A 17,280-nucleotide genomic window follows, 5' to 3' on the forward strand; every position below is an offset into this window, starting at 1 on the left:
ATTTTTTTTTTTTAAGATTCACAGGAACACATTTTCTTTCCTAACAACAAAATCTCTTTCAATGTTAGTGGTCTAGTTGGATTATAAATCTCAAGTTTGTCATCTACCAGGAAAGTGGACCAGAATATCTCTTTGGTGGCTTCTTCAGTTAAGCTCTTCTTATCACTGTTCCAGTATAACAAAGATGCAGGTGTTGATTATCAGACCCTCTTCTCATATGTGGATTCCGGAACTCAGTAACATAAGCATGAATAAATGGTTAGTAGGATTTATTGTTTTCCCTGTGTCACCATCCTGGCTAAATTGTCTAATGGTATCTGCTACTGTAGATTCTTGGATCTGCTCCAGCTTCAAGTTCTCTCTTTTGTCCCATGAGCTCTCATATCCTTTTTATCGAGTCTCCTTTTGCTTAGGTTCTCAGAGTTGATTATTCTTGCTTACAACCATGGAACTGTAAAGAGAAATGGAATTTCTCCCAGTTAACTTTGTTAATCTTCTTATCCTTCTATTAGGAAGTTCCACAGCACAGACACACAGGCTACTTTTCAGGGTGCATCACTGATAAACTTAAGACCACTCCAGAAATTTGGAAAATGTAACCTCTTGGACAGCCTATGGCATTTTCCTACAATAAGTAAATAATAAACAGAAAAATGACAATATTTAGAAGACAGTAAAATGACATTTATAATTACAAATTATAGAAGAAATCCAAATCATGACAATAGAACATCATGGAAAAAATAACAGATACATTTTTAAATAAATTAAATATAATTTCTGGAATGGAAAAACTGAATAAATTAAGCATTTATTTGTTTTTAGAGGTTTTGCCTAGGGAGTGTGTGCTCCCCAAAGAGAGAAGAAGATAGAGACAGTGAGAGGAAAAGTGAGAAATCCCCAGAGGAGATGGCCATGCTATGGTCCTTTCTCCTCCATTTTCCTCCAGGGATTTTGGGCATGTACACATATGCGCCCAGCATGATTTTCAAACCACAGGTTATAGGACTCAAACTGTGGTCAGCCATGTGGGAGTCCAGCAACCTAACAGCTATACCATCCGCAGGCTCCTAAATTAAACATTTAAAAGTCTTCACATGGGATGAGATGGTGATGCAGTAGTAAAATATAATGTTCTGCTAGGTAGTCCCGCATGGGAAGTTTCGTAGTTCAAGTCTAGAGACCTCCCTGGGTATACTGGTCATACTCATGTCCGTGATCTAGGACTGGCTGAAGGATTAGTGTGGAATGTGGCACTGTGACAATGTTGAGGGTTCTGTTTCTCTTGCTAATATAAGAAATAAACTTTAAAAAAAAACCCTTCAAATTGCCTATTATACGTTATAGAAGAGAGGATTTTGAAGTAGAAAATGTATCAGAAGAACTGTATGGGGCCTAGCTGTGGTAATACATACCGGATATTACTTTTTTGCAGGCTGGGACTCCATGGAGGCTTGAGTTCAATTCCCAGCCCACTCAAAGCAGCCAAGGTGGTGACTCACTCTGATGGTCCCAACTACTAGGGAAGGTGAGGCAGGAGAATCACAACATGGTAAGACCTTGTCTAAAGAACACTGCAGACAGACAGACAGACACACATACATACACACATACACACATGCGAGAAAGTCTATATGGATCAAAGAGAGAATATGGAATGGGAACTATGAGAAAGAAAAAGAGAATAGAATAACTAGAAATCTCAAAAAATAAAGAGAGGATGAAGGGGAAGAAACATACTTAAAGGGATAATGGCTGTGAATTTTCTAGAATGTGCAAAAAGAAGGAATAGTTATTTTGATGAAGAACAACAAAGCCAGGTGAAAACAAATGACAATCAGTAATATAACAAGTACATTAGAGTGAAGTTGAAGAACATCAAATACAAAAAAATGACCCTTGTATTTTAGCTTGCCCAATATGATAAATGGTGGGCCATTCACAGAGACAGAGAACAATAGAAACAGGGATTAAGCTGGTAAGGTCAGTCTTGAAATTGTTCAATTTTTGTGCCTGAAAGCCAATCATGTGGAAAAGTCTAGTATGCAATTGAATATATGAGGAGGCTTCAAAATGTTTGAAATGTTTGAAGTATAAATGAAATTAAAGTAAAAGTTTATTTTGGTGCAAAACAATGAAATCCATGATAGTATTTTCATAATATGCATTTTCCGTAATTCTGTTGAATACTTCTTGTACAAGTATGGATTTGATAACAGAGGTCTGGGCTAGAGATATTTGGCTCTCATAGGGGGAGATGTTAAATGGAGTTGTTTGAGTAAGACTGCCTACGAGAAGGCAAAATTAATAAATAAAGCAAGTCCAGGACCTTGTAAAGTACCTCTAATGATGGAAAGAAGCAGACACTTTCACTTCAGTGGTCTAAAGAATGCTGAAAGATGCTAGAAAATTTGGTGTGTAACTTCCTCTGCCTTTTGCTGGCTTTTAGGTTTTAGTGTATGGCTTTATTCAAAAGGAGTTATAACATTTCATACAACCACAGTTGCTGAGTTGCTTCTTTCTGAGTTTGTGCTTTCTCTGAATAATTCACATCACCCAGAACCTTCTGATGTTTTATAAGATCAACACCTGAAAGCTCCTTTCTTGGTCTAGCTAATACTTAAAGTCTTCTCTGCAAATGTATTTCTGGAAACTCTAATATCACACTAAGAAGTGAATACCTAGTTTTTTTGGTGCCTGTTCTGCAAACATCCTTGTTAACTCTGGAAACCTTGAGTTGGTACTTACACACAGAAACATAAATCTTTTTCCTGGGTGCCTTAGTATCCCCTGAGTATAAACACCTCCACATTTACCTTGAGCCTGGTGTTTGTAATTAGGTTGGACCCCAGTCCTGATGAATTTCAAATAATCTTTTTTTAAAATTTATATTTTATTATTTTTATATTACTTTTTTTATTTTTCAGAGAGGTTTTTGCTATAGGGTGCTGCGCTCGCCAGACAGACAGAGAGAGACAGAGAGACAGAAAGCAAGAAATCACCCCCTAGAGGGAATGGCCATGCCGCAATCCCTTCTCCTCCATTCTCCTCTTGGGATCTTGGGCACGCACACACATGCACCCGGCGTGAGTTTTAAGCCACCGGATCCGGGACTCGAACCACGGTCGACTACGTGGGAGTCCAGCGACATAGCCATTACGCTAACTGCTGGTCCCTATATTACATTTAATCACATGTATCTTTACAGTGTATACAATTTCTTTTTCCAGCATAATTACCATGCATATCAGTCAAGACAAAGACATGACTATCCACATCATCAGCAGCAAAGAGCTTTTTATTTTTTCAGATTATTATTATTATTATTTTAAAATTCTCATTTTTTTTAAGCATTCTATTACTATACATCATTTGACTTGTAAAGAGAATTTAACATGAAATACTTCTCAGACCAGGAATTTCAAGTAATCTTATATTAGTTATTCACCACTAAACTCTTTTTTTTTTTTTCCTTTCCCTAAGGGTGTGTGCTCTCACTGCAGAAAGACAGAGTGACAGAGAGAAGGAAAATGAGAAATTACCCCTCCCAGGGGGATTTCTCACTGCAACCCCTTCTCCTCCACTTTCCTCTTGGTATTTTGAGTGAGTGCACACATAAAGGCCCCTTGTGCTTTTCAAGCTTCAGGTCTGGGATTTGAACTACAGTCAGCAATATGGGAGTCCGGCACCTTAGCCACCATACCACCTGGTGGTCCCTTTCACTAAACTGTTAATGAGCTTCTATTAGAAGCAAGATATTGCAAGAGACTCTATGTTAAATATAAGGACCAATTCCCTGTCCTTAGCTTGGAAGTAGAAGAGGAAGAGCATGTTTATGGGACCAAATATAGACTCTCTGTGGGTATTTACTTTAATCTATGATGCATAGAAAAATCTGGGAGCTTTAGATGAAAATAAAGATTCACAGCCCCACCGTAGAGGTACTGAATCATAGTCTCTAGGGATGAGCTTTAGAAAACTATATTTTGAATACGCTCTCCATGTGATTATGATATTTAGCCAGATTTAGGAACTAGAACATCTCTCTGGAATACTAATTCTTCTAGACATAAAAAGATTCTCTTTTTAAAAATATTCTTAACAGAAATGAGCTTAGACAATTCTGGATTTTAAACAATTTTTTTCATTTTGTTTTGTTTTTGTGTAGACTTTCCCAGAATCTTTATGTGCATGTAAAATGCATGTTTCTAAAACTTACTTATTATGGAACAATCTTGCTTCTCCATTCCCTCTCCCGACTCCAACCAACACAGGTGCTATCTAGTAAAGATCTAATTTTGTGGCTCTTAGCCCTGGCTACTCATTAAAATCAACTAGTTTAGTTGTTCTGGGGTTAGAGTGGGTTCTTGATAATGAATATTTTAAAGCATTCCAAATGATTTTATTGGGCACAGGAGGGTTTTAGGCCATAGATGTAGTGGAGTATTCTTTGAAACATTTTGAGAAGTCCCAGTGTGTTTCCTATCATGTTCCCTATCACTCAGGTTTTTTTTTTTTCAATTGTTTCACATCTATCAAAGTAACATTAACTGAATATTTACTATGTACCAGGCAAGTTGCTAAGTGGTTCTATTATCTTATTTATTTTATTTAAACATATAATAATCCTATGAGCTAGATGCTATGATAACTCCTAGTTTCTAGAAAAGAAAACTGAGAATTAGGATCAGTCAGTGGAGCAGTGGCAATGCAGTGCTCTGTGATGCTGGCCCCAAGGTTTCCCTGTACATGTTTGGTACACGCGTATGCCCATGATCCAGACTGGCTAAGACTGGGGGTAGATGGTGTTGTGAACACGCTGTTGGGGTGGGGGTGGGGGTCTCCCTTTATCATAGAATAAATAAATAAATAAATAAATGTATATATTTATGTAAAAAAGAAAAGAACATAGAAACTTAGATTTAAGAATTTGACTTGGGCCAGCAGGTGGCGTGGTGGTTAAGGTACTAGACTCCTACATGGCTGACCATAGTTCAAGTCTGGGACCTTGTAGCTTACTTTCTCACTTCCCTTCTCTTTCACACATACCCTATAACAAATTAAGTAATACTAATAATAAATTAAAATTAAATAATTATTTTTTTAAAAAAAGAACTTGACTCAGATCATGTAGCTACTAAATGGCAATTCTGATGTCAGATTTGATATGACTTATGGTGAACTGAAGTTCTTAACCAATGTAGACTATTTGCTTAAGGAAGGGAGTTTTAAGTTTAATGGTCAATATCATGGTCAAAACACTTCATGATGTATACTTTGTTTTTAGAATTACATTTTATTATACAGAAGGTGAATTTTCATAAATTATGGGGGTTTGGGAAATGATTCCAAATATTAAGAACTATTTAGAAGAGAAGAATTTTTAACCAAACATTGGTGTATGAATGCATAGAGATTTTTTGTAGTTATATTGGATTAGTAATTTGTATAAGTAAATAACACATTATTCATTAATTGAATATTTAAAAACTAAAAACTTACTGTTTAAATATGTTTCCATTCAGATAAGCTTCTAATACTGCTAAGTTTCCAGAAAATATTGCATTTGATAGATTTCGTTACTCTGGCCACAAATTTAAGCAAAAGAGAAAGAATGATTTTGACTGCTGGCAATAAAACTCAGCAGAGGGGATTTATGTATGAGTTCAAATGCATACTTATTAGTCATTCAGAACATGATGTTTCATTTCAAAAATACATGCCTTTGCATCTTGTTATGACATTTAGAAAAAGTTTTTTGTTTCATGTCTTTCATTTTGTCAGAGACCATAAATTGAGTAATATGTAAATGACATCACAGGTCCAAGTGTGATGGTTAATTTTACATGTCAACTTGGCCAGGCCATAGTACCCAAATAGTAGGCAAACACATCTGGATGATGCTGTGAAGATATTTTGAAAATGAGACTAACATTTAATTCAGTGGACTTGGAATAAAGCAGATCCATAATGGGGGTGGTCTATATGCAATTAGTGGAATGCCTTTAGAAAAATCTTGATGGGGGCTGGCATGTGGCATGGTGGTTAAGGTACTGGACTCCCTCATGATTGACCGGGTTCGATTCCTGGACCTGGTGACTTAAAACTCACACCACGTGCATGTGCCCAACATCCTGAGAGAAGAATGGAGAAGGGATTGTGGTGTGGCCATTCCTCCTTGGGGGTGAGTTCTCATATTTTCTCTCTATCTCTCTAGCAAGCACATATGCCCTATAATAAAAATTTCTCTCTCTCTCTCTCTTTTTCTAGAGAGATATTTTTGCTATAGGGTGTGTTTACTAGCTGCAGAGACAAAGAGAGACAGAGAGACATCCCCAGAGGGATGACCACATAGCAATCCTTTCTCCATTCTTTTCTTGGAATTTTGGGCATGCACACACACATGCTCAGCATGAGTTTTAAACCATTGGGTCTAGGACTCAAACCACAGTCAACCTCGTGGGAGTCCAGCAACATAACCATTACGCCATCTGCAGGCCACTAAAATCTCTCTTTAAAAGAAAAGGAGAAAAAATAGCCTAATCTCCCCTACCTAGTCTCCAGCCTGCAGTCCTGTCTTGCAGATTTCACACTTGTCAGCCTTCACTACCTTGTGATCCAACTCCTTAATATGGATAACAGCCTCCCTCTTTCTCTTTCTTTGTGTGCTTAGGTATATATCTCCATCCTTTTTCTTTGTGTGTGTGTTAGTATATGTCTTCATTCTATTGGTTCTGTTTGTGTGGAAAACATTGACTGCTACATCAAGATTCCTTACTCTACTTGCTTAAGCAAGATTCTCCCATTTTTTTCCCAAATAAATTTACTTGGACATTCTTGTCCACAGAGTCACTTTCAGAATAAGTTATGGATGGCACCAAATTCTGTCATCTCTAATACTGATGATATTTCCTCATGAATTGGGCAGCTTCATAGATGCCATATAGAGTAAGCAGAAAATCTAGAAGTGGAATTTTTTAGGGACCAGCAGATGGCGAAATGGTTACATTGCTAGATTTCCATGTAGTTGACCACAGTTTGAGTCCCACAGCTGGCAACTTAAAACTCACACCAGATGTGTATGTGTGTGCGTGCCCAAAATCCCAAGAAGAGAATGGAAGAGAAGGGATAATGGCATGACCATTCCCCCGGGGTGTGATTTTTTGCTTTCTGTCTCTTTGACCTGCAAAAATCTCTCTTAAAAAAAAAAATGTGTCTCTCCAGCAAACACACATGCCCTATAGCAAAAATCTCTCTCTCTCTATATTTTCTCTCTATCTCTCTAGCAAGCACATATGCCCTATAATAAAAATTTCTCTCTCTCTCTCTCTTTTTCTAGAGAGATATTTTTGCTATAGGGTGTGTTTACTAGCTGCAGAGACAAAGAGAGACAGAGAGACATCCCCAGAGGGATGACCACATAGCAATCCTTTCTCCATTCTTTTCTTGGAATTTTGGGCATGCACACACACATGCTCAGCATGAGTTTTAAACCATTGGGTCTAGGACTCAAACCACAGTCAACCTCGTGGGAGTCCAGCAACATAACCATTACGCCATCTGCAGGCCACTAAAATCTCTCTTTAAAAGAAAAGGAGAAAAAATAGCCTAATCTCCCCTACCTAGTCTCCAGCCTGCAGTCCTGTCTTGCAGATTTCACACTTGTCAGCCTTCACTACCTTGTGATCCAACTCCTTAATATGGATAACAGCCTCCCTCTTTCTCTTTCTTTGTGTGCTTAGGTATATATCTCCATCCTTTTTCTTTGTGTGTGTGTAGATATATGTCTTCATTCTATTGGTTCTGTTTGTGTGGAAAACATTGACTGCTACATCAAGATTCCTTACTCTACTTGCTTAAGCAAGATTCTCCCATTTTTTTCCCAAATAAATTTACTTGGACATTCTTGTCCACAGAGTCACTTTCAGAATAAGTTATGGATGGCACCAAATTCTGTCATCTCTAATACTGATGATATTTCCTCATGAATTGGGCAGCTTCATAGATGCCATATAGAGTAAGCAGAAAATCTAGAAGTGGAATTTTTTAGGGACCAGCAGATGGCGAAATGGTTACATTGCTAGATTTCCATGTAGTTGACCACAGTTTGAGTCCCACAGCTGGCAACTTAAAACTCACACCAGATGTGTATGTGTGTGCGTGCCCAAAATCCCAAGAAGAGAATGGAAGAGAAGGGATAATGGCATGACCATTCCCCCGGGGTGTGATTTTTTGCTTTCTGTCTCTTTGACCTGCAAAAATCTCTCTTAAAAAAAAAAATGTGTCTCTCCAGCAAACACACATGCCCTATAGCAAAAATCTCTCTCTCTCTGAGAGAGAGAGAGAGAGAGAAAGAAAGAAAAAAAGAAAGAAAGATGGAATTTTTTGCTTCCTGCAAATTTTGGTGTTATAGGTTGCCAGACATGGCTTTTTTTTCCTTTGAGTCAAAATGGGATGATTCAGAGAAATGTGAGTGGAATCTCCTTTTAGCATTTGCTTCATTCTTCCATGTAACTTACAGATACTAAATGCTAGGACAAGCTAAGTCCCATGTGTAGAAATGAGAAGTCATACATGAAACCTGCTGTCGTGGAGCTTAGAGTCTTCTAGAGAATACTGTATAAAGAACAAACAGCCAATACTTTAAATTAAGATAATTAAAAGCTATACAGGCATTCTGAAAGAGAAAAGCAGGACGTTGAGGTTGTGATTAATGTTAGCAGTAACTATTAGGTTGTGAGGAAAGTCATGCCGTTATTTTTCTGTGCAAACATGTATAATGACTCTCCCGATGACTTAGTATTTTTTGCATAGCATAGTCAAGGAAAGCTTCTTAGTGAATATGAATTTGGAGACCCCAAATTTGAGGAAAAGCTAGTTACCAGAGAAGAGATACAGAAAATACAGTAACCAGAGAAGAAAATTCTAGGTAAAAAAGACAGCATATGAAGGACAGTAGACAAGAGGTTTATTTACGACCTGATTTAAGTGTTTTCTTTTTTTAATCATCAGCAGGCTCATAAGATTGCCACAGAAAGAGAGAGGAAGAGAGCAAGAGTGAGCGTGTTTTCTAGTGAGGCATGGTTATGTTGTAATCCCCTTTTTTACACCTGTCCATTTCGTTAGGATTTGAGGCATGGACCCACACACTCACACACCATGTTTTTCAAGCCACCAGGGCCAGGACTCAACTTTAGTTCGCCATGTGGGATCTGACTCCCTTATGTTCAGGGTTTAACTGTTGTACTGTGTAACCAGGCCCTGACTTGACTTTCTGTAATAGCAATCAAGTTTTCATTGGTCAAGAAAGCTTTAGAAAGCTGAGTAAAGGAGACTTTTTTTTTTTTTTTTTTTTTTTGGTAGATAGGAAGGTTTATTCAAAAAGAAAGGAAAGGAAAGAAAGGAAGTACACCCAAAAGGCTTTTGGGCAGGCAGATTGCCGAGTGGCAACCGCCAAAGGAGACTTTAAATAGAATGATGTAGGAAAAATGCTAGCACTGAGGAAATGAAGATAGTTTACCTGGGTTCCAGTTTGAGAGTCCGTTAAAAGGGAAACTTTACTCTTGTACGTTATTAGTTTTAAAAATATGTTAAACTTCCATATTATTGAAAGTTCGCGTCCTGGACCCGGTGACTTAAAACTCATCCTGGGTGCATGTGCGTGCTTGCCCAACATCCCGAGAGGAGAATGGAGGAGAAGGGATTGTGGCGTGGCCATCCCCCTTGGGGGGTGATTTCTTGCTTTCTGTCTCTCTTTCTCTCTCTGTCTGTCTGGCGAGTGCACATGCCCCATAGCAAAAACCTCTAAAAAAAAAAAAGATGAATCTTAGATCTCAATCTACAGTAGTTTATACATAGCTAACCCTTGCTTGACAATGACTATTCAGGGTGCTCATACCAAAGCCATAATACTAGACCTGTGCTCATCATCATTTATGTTGTTTATAGATTTTTGCTCCTATGAGCAATATTCTGGTAAACATGTGTGAGTGTTTCTGTAGAATAAATTCCTGAAAGAGAAATTGGGATGTCTCATTCAGAAGTGCTTTGCATTTTTTTAAACTTTTGTAATTATTTCGGGTTTTCCTGCAACATAATTATCACAATTTACATTCTCAAAACAACGTCTTCATAGCTTCTGACTTGATGCAGTAGCCCCTTAGTGATTAGCAGAAGTTTATTCCACAATCTGTCAACACTAGCAGTTTTCACGAAACTTTCTAAGTGGTCATGTACTCCGGCAAAACAACTTCTGTTAGGCATTCTTATGCAAGATATTGTTGGGTGGTATTCCTCTCCTATCTAGCAATAAGAGCTCATTGGGGTCTTTTAGTTCAAGGTCACCCTGTTATATTATGAAGTGGGGGTACTATAGGTAGGTCAAACTAGTCTTTGAATACATGCAGCAGGTAGAAGACAGGAAAATATGTTCTTGGCTTTTGTATCTTTTGGTACCAAAGTGGTAACCTAGCTGATCCTTTGGAAACCTACAGTAAGACACAGTAGAATTAACAATGAATAATCACTTTCCATTGTTGAGCCTTAACTGTATACCTGCCATCTTTGCATACATTATTTTTAATCTTCACAACAACCCTCAATGGTAGGAATTATCCTCACTTTACAGTTGTGGAAATTTAAGTTAGAAGTGACTGAATGTGTTTCTCAAGGTTACATAACTAGTATTTAGCGGAGGTATTTCAATTCTCAAAGTTTTTTATTTTTTTTCTCTTCACTGCACCATACCAATATATCTGACATAGCTATACTTGCTTCCAGAAGGGTTTTCCCTCCTATAGTATCATTATAGTTGACCACTTTGCTTCACCTATCTTGGTCAATCCTGGTTCCAGGCAAATTTAGGCAGTCCTTATCTAAAGGGTGTCTTTCTTTGATTAATACAGCCTTTTCTCCACTGCTGCTTAGAGGGATGCTCAGATATCTCTTCTACTCCTGTCCCCAACAGTGGTATGTCCCCTCATGTTGCCTATACCCTAGTGTTTCAAACTGACACCTCACAAGATTTATTGAGATGCTGTAGTTTTCTAGCACTACACTGCCTGCAATTAGTGGCTGACTTATGATGATTTATTGTTACAGATTTCCTTAGAAATGTACTTTGTGTTTTGGGACTGAGAAATGATTGTTAGAATTTCAGATTTACAGCTCTTGTCCTGCACCACTTAACACATCAAAACTAGGTTTGGGATCTCCAGGCAACTTGACATCATAGCACAGGTCATCCCCACTGTCTGACTAAAACTAAAATGTGTAGCAAATTAAGAGCACTGAAGATGCTACACAGCCAAATTAATTCTTCATGATTAGGCCTTGGTGAATTTTTAAATATATAAACAGATTAGAAAAATTTATGGTGTAGGATAGTCAAAGCCAAGAATCCAGGAAAACTTCTAACAGTTCCACAAAGACAAAAACAAAGATGCCAGAGGCTAGACCACGTTTGTATGAAGGGTAAGCAAGAGAATCTCCCTGTGGTCAGACCTGCATGTAGAGTGAAAATTTGGGGGGCGGCAAAAAGAAAGTGTCAATGGTAAGTTGTCAATATATCCTGCCAGAAGAAGTAAGATAAAATTTCTAATCCACTGGCAGAGATTGTGGAGAGTTCGTGAAAAATAGAAGCAAAGGTATGAAAGAAAAAAGGTGAGCAGGGTGGTAGTAAGAGAAAAGTTGTCAGCATCAGCTGTCACTCTCCTTCATTTCCTCACCCCTATTAACTGTGCCACCAAGATCAGCTTATTATATTGTTGAAATAGGATGGTTTTCAGTAATGGTGACTTCCTGAGTAACAGAGGATTCTTTTCTCTTGAGTTGTTTTTTTAATTTTTATTTATTTATTTATTTATTTATTTATTTATTCATTCATTCATTTATTTGAGAGCTTTTTAGCTACAGGGCACATGTGTTGACTGGAAAGACACAGAGAGAGAAAATGAAAAGTCAACCACCAGCAGGGATGGCCAGGCTGCAGTCCCTTCTCCTCCATTCTACTCTCAGGATTTGGGGCATGCATGCACACATGCCTGGCGTGAGTTTCACGCCACCAGGCTTGGGACTCAAACTGCAATCAGCCATGTGGGAGTCCAGTGCCTTAACTACTATGCCACCTGCTGGCCCCTGAAGTCATGCATTTTTTTTAAGTCTTTGTTTGCATAGATTTAAAACAAAAGCAGCTTTATTGAAGGGCAATTAATAAATAAAAATTATACAACTTTAAAGTTCACAATTCAATAAATTTAAATATGTTCATTCACTTGTGAGACCATCATCACGATCAAGATAATACATATATACATCACTTCCAAAATTTTCCTTCTGCTCCCTCCCTGTTTTATTGATGATAAGAATGCTTGAGATGTACTCTCTTAAGGAATTTTTAAATATGCCATTTGGTATCATTAGCTGTGAGCAGCTTGTTGTACAGCACTTCTCTAGGACTTATTCTTGTTGCTCAACTGAAACATTTATACCCTATATTTGTCAAACAGCTCTCCATTTACTGTGGCCCCCCAGACACTGGAAACCACCATTACACTTTCTGTTTCTAAGAGTCTGACTATTTAAGATACCTCCTGTAAAGGTGAATCATGTAGTATTTGACCTTCCTTGGCTGGCCTGTTTTATTTATTCTACACTGTAGCATGTGGCAGGATTTCCTTCTCTTTAAAGGCTGATAATATTCTAGTGTGTGTATGCATGCGTGTGCACATGCGCATTTTCTTTGTCCATTCAGTCATTGATGGGTATGAAGGTTGTTTCCATATCTTGGCTCTTGTGAATAATGCTGCAGCGCTAGTGTAGATATCACTTCTTTAGATCTATCTCTTTGTGTTGATTGCAGTTCTTTCAAGCACAGATTTTTAGTAACATTTCTAAGTCCTTCATTTCTTTTTTTTTTTTTTCCATCTTTGGTGTGTCTGCGCGTGTGTGCTTGTATGTGTTTTGATTTTGTTTTGTTTTTCTTTTTAGAGAAATATTTGCTATAGGGTATGTGTGCTTGCTGGAGAGATAGACAGAAAGCGAGAAATCACTCTCCAGGGGGAATGGCCATGCTGCAGTCTCTTCTCCATTCTCCTCTTGGAATTTTGGGCATGCACTCACACAGGCTTGAGATGAGTTTTAAGCCACCGGATCCAGGACTTGAACCATGGTCAACTATGTGGGAGTCCAGCAGTTTAACCATTACACTATACTGCCTATATGTGTTTTAATTTTAAAAAACCAGCATAGTTAGGTGCTGGGACCATGCAGTTAACACAAGCTGAGTATGAAAGAACTGCCCCTCAGGCCTAGAGCAAGGACTCGGCTGAGGAGAACTGTTTGCAAGGTCAACAGTTTTACGAGTTCTGGACCTCACCTTCATTGTGTTACTGTACTGGCCTGCACTCAGTTTCTCTGCCATGGGCCTTATTGCCATACCCCGGTACCCCATAAAGGCACCCCCAGCCTTACTATAACTTTTACAATAATCCTGAAAGAATGTGGATCCACTAAGGCGGCAGCTGTGTAGGGCGGCGGCTGTGAACAGGAGTTACTCCCATTAGACTCATCCCACCCTCCTGGAAAATGTCAATAAAGAATGCTACATTCACTTCTCCTACTGGGGATTACTAATGGGCGAAGGATCTCAGTAGCCGAGAGGGGCTCAGGGACTCATCCACGAGATGCTGTTACCCCAAAGACCATAAGCCACCCTTACTCTCAGGACAAGGGAAGATCGCCATTCCCCAAGCCACGGTCATTGTATAGAGCAGCATGTAGAGAGTCCCAAGTACACTGTAACCTTTAGCTACTCACAAGACCACATTCCTTTCCTATGTAGACTCACCCTCTTAGCTGTAGACTACCCCAGAGATAACATAAGTATTTCACTTTAGTATATACTAACCTTGTCTTTACTAAACCAGACAGAATTTATTTCTAGGCTCTTGTAATTACTGCCACCCTAGCCTGAAGCTGAAGTTCTCAAAAGCTGACCTGAGGCTCAAAATTCTCAAGCCAATCTGGGACTAAAGTAATCAAGCTGGTCTGGGACTGAAAATTCCTAGAGACCCTCTCATCTGAAGACCCTCCCTGGTAATCAAGATCTAAGAAGAGGATGCACCCAAAAATGGACTTCCTCGTTCTAAAAATTATGACTGTTTATACCTAAACAAAACGGATGTCATGTTTTATGATTATTGATCCTATACTTTGAATGCCTTACCTTTTAGAGCAAAATGTTTCACTTACTTCCCCTCACCCATCCCACTGCTGTAAAACTCCTTCTATAATAAATACGCATGACTTCTGGCCATCAGGGCTGCAGTCTGGAGTTTACTCTGGCTGTAGCCGGCTAAGAACATGCTAAGGGCATGAGGTCTTAGTGTGATTACTGTTCACCCGCGTCGCCTCCCTGTGCACCCACCCCGGCTGGGGGTACGGCTCCCGGCAGTTAGGACTTTCCTCCTGATTGATGTTGATCTTGACTCTGTGTTGTATCTAAAGCCCTTTTAACAGTGTATATTAATTGTAAGCATCCATTGACTCTGGTGTCTGGAACACAACTAGCTCATTGTTGAGTATTAGTGATTACTGTTCACCCGCGTCGCCTCCCTGTGCACCCACCCCGGCTGGGGGTACGGCTCCCGGCAGTTAGGACTTTCCTCCTGATTGATGTTGATCTTGACTCTGTGTTGTATCTAAAGCCCTTTTAACAGTGTATATTAATTGTAAGCATCCATTGACTCTGGTGTCTGGAACACAACTAGCTCATTGTTGAGTATTAGACAACTCTCTATCTTTATGGAATGACCTCCAGCGAACATGTTTTCTTTTTTCTTAAGAGTTCACTGATCTCTGTACATTTAGAACTCAAAGGCTCTTACCTGATAGGATGGAAAATGAAAGAAATACCTCTCTCTATGTCATGATGGTTCTTATTCATATTTTCCTTGGACTTAGCTCCTTGAGATCACTGTGTTTCTGCTTGCATCTGCTCTCAGAGCATGGCACATTTCAGTGTGTCAAGGAACTCCTAGTAGTAAACTGCTCAGTAAATATATGAGTAAATTCAAATTTTGGTTCATTATTTGGCTCCTCTAATTTTGCTTGTTCTTTCTGAGCAAAAAGAAGTAGAAATCTGTATTTCTACTAGATTTATGCATTATAATTAAGAAATATTGATTTAAGAATTTTTTTGTCCCGTGGACTTTATTCAATCATTAACTAATAAGATTTATTGAGCATCTTGCTGTTCTATAGCCATATATGTGATGGTGTTAGCGTCTTAGCACATAATTGTTTTGAACAGAATGGTATTTTAGGGTAATTTGATATACAAAATTAAGTAATGTGTATAGCAAGGTTGCACAGAGGAGGGGAAAATGTAACTTCAAACATGGTTGAAAACTCATTAAGAAGTATTTTTATTTTAAATGTGAGCAGTAGAGACTTATTTAAGTTCCATTAATTGTGGGTTTATCAGAAGGCAACATGTAGCACTGAAGCAGTAAGAATTGTCTTTTATTTGAAAAATTCTGGTGGGCATTCTGGAAAAGTTTAGTATGTCTGGACTTCACTGAGAGAGAGGGACTAGAAGGCTATGTGGGATCTTCTGTGACTTTTATCTGATCAGAAGTGCTAGCAGTTTATGGCTTCCTGTTTCACTGTTATACAGTTAATATGATTTATCTACTTACTGTTTTTCTCATTATTGTGGTTTGTTTTACTTCTTTTGCAATGAATTGCTAACTCTGTCCTCAAGAGAACAGTGGATTGATTAGGTCATTTTCTCCTTGGAGCCAGCAAGTGATATAGTGGTTAAGGCACTGAATGAGGCTTACAAAGTTGGATAACTTGTCAAGGTCAAGTACTCCCACATGACTGACCAGATTTCGAGTCCCAGACCCGGCGACTTGAAACTCATGCCAGGCACCGTGTGCATGTGTGCCCAAAATCCCGAGAAGAAAAAGGAGGATAAAGGATAGTGGTGTGACCACCCTCCTGTGGAGTGATTTCTTACTTTCTGTCTTTCTGGTAAGTGCACATGCCCTATAACAAAATCACTCAAAAAAAAAAAAAAAAAAAAAAGGAAAAGTCGCATCTCCTCAATTTTGAGGGTAGTGACTTTCCTAGGCTCTTTTTGATTCCCTGTAGATGGTCCACTCTTTTTCAGGTTCTCACTACAGCCCCACTAGGCTGTGGTTGAGCAGGTGACCAGGATGTACAAAGATAACAAGTACACCAGAGAATGTTTATGAATACCTTTTGCGAGTCATCTTTCAGATCCTAGTGGGTGCTTTATTTGTTTTTTAATTTAGTAACAAACTCAATATTTGATCAAATTAAGTGGAGGGAGGGAGCAAGTAGTAGCCTCATCCTTACATAGAGGAAAATCAGGCTAATTTAACGTGTGTAATGCTCTGTAATCCTTTGAGAACAAGCACCATGATTGAAACTAGTCTCCTCTCTCTATTTGCTTTTTCAATTGATTGTTAGAAATCAAGAACATTCCTAAAATATCAAAGAAATTACATGAGAGATAATTTGAGTCTCTTCACTTTTTATACTCCTGCCAAGACTTTTCTGCAACCCCGCTAATTATAGAAGGATCAGAATTCATATTGAAAATACACGCCAATTTCAATTCAGTTGCTCAGTGCCAAGAATTCTTGCACCTATACAATGCTAGAGGTTTGAACTAAATGAAGCCATATTCATCATTGTTATAGAACCCTGCCAGTGTTTAAAAGGTGCTACAGGGAGCTGTAAGTCATGCACCAAATTAAAAGATTGCAAGCTCCACTGGTGTAGTCAAAAGCAAGTCTGTAGCTGAGTGGCATCACACCAAGAGTAGATGATAACTTGACACTGAATTCTGTTGTCTCTGAATGCTCTTCTTTTCATGCAGAGCAGGGAAAGGATGAAGTCCAGGTTGTTGAAAGATGTTTATTCCCACATCCCCATTTCTCTTTCAAGTTGAAGGCTTTTGCAGAGTGTATTTCATTTTGAAACCTTTAAAAGTAAGTGACATGTTACTACATGGGAAGACAAAGCTAGAGTCTGGTTGGTAACGATTATGCAGTCAAGGCTTTATCTCCTTGCAGATAATTTGTGGCTTATTTTTAATCCTCTGCCAGTTTCTTTCCTCACTATTCTATTTACCTGCTGATTGCAACCCTGAGCCAGAGCCAATCAGTCACTGAGCACTTGGCAAATTCTACTTTTTCAAATTGGCTGGAAGAAAACACATATATCTAAAATGGACACATTTCCAATATT

At 38.6% G+C, this 17,280-nt stretch overlaps 1 long non-coding RNA gene across 1 annotated transcript in view; it reads right to left on the reverse strand.

Moving 5' to 3' along the window:
* Nucleotides 1–286: 286 nt before the first annotated feature.
* Nucleotides 287–17,280, reverse strand: part of LOC102483666 (uncharacterized) — a 44,540-nt gene continuing 27,546 nt past the window's right edge. The window contains exon 3 of the long non-coding RNA XR_337429.1: nt 287–451. This is a non-coding gene — a long non-coding RNA (uncharacterized LOC102483666). The remainder of the gene's footprint in view (nt 452–17,280) is intronic.

The sequence above is a fragment of the Tupaia chinensis genome, unplaced genomic scaffold (genome assembly GCF_000334495.1).
Source record: "Tupaia chinensis unplaced genomic scaffold, TupChi_1.0 Scaffold145889_1, whole genome shotgun sequence".
In the NCBI taxonomy this organism is placed as follows: domain Eukaryota; kingdom Metazoa; phylum Chordata; class Mammalia; order Scandentia; family Tupaiidae; genus Tupaia; species Tupaia belangeri.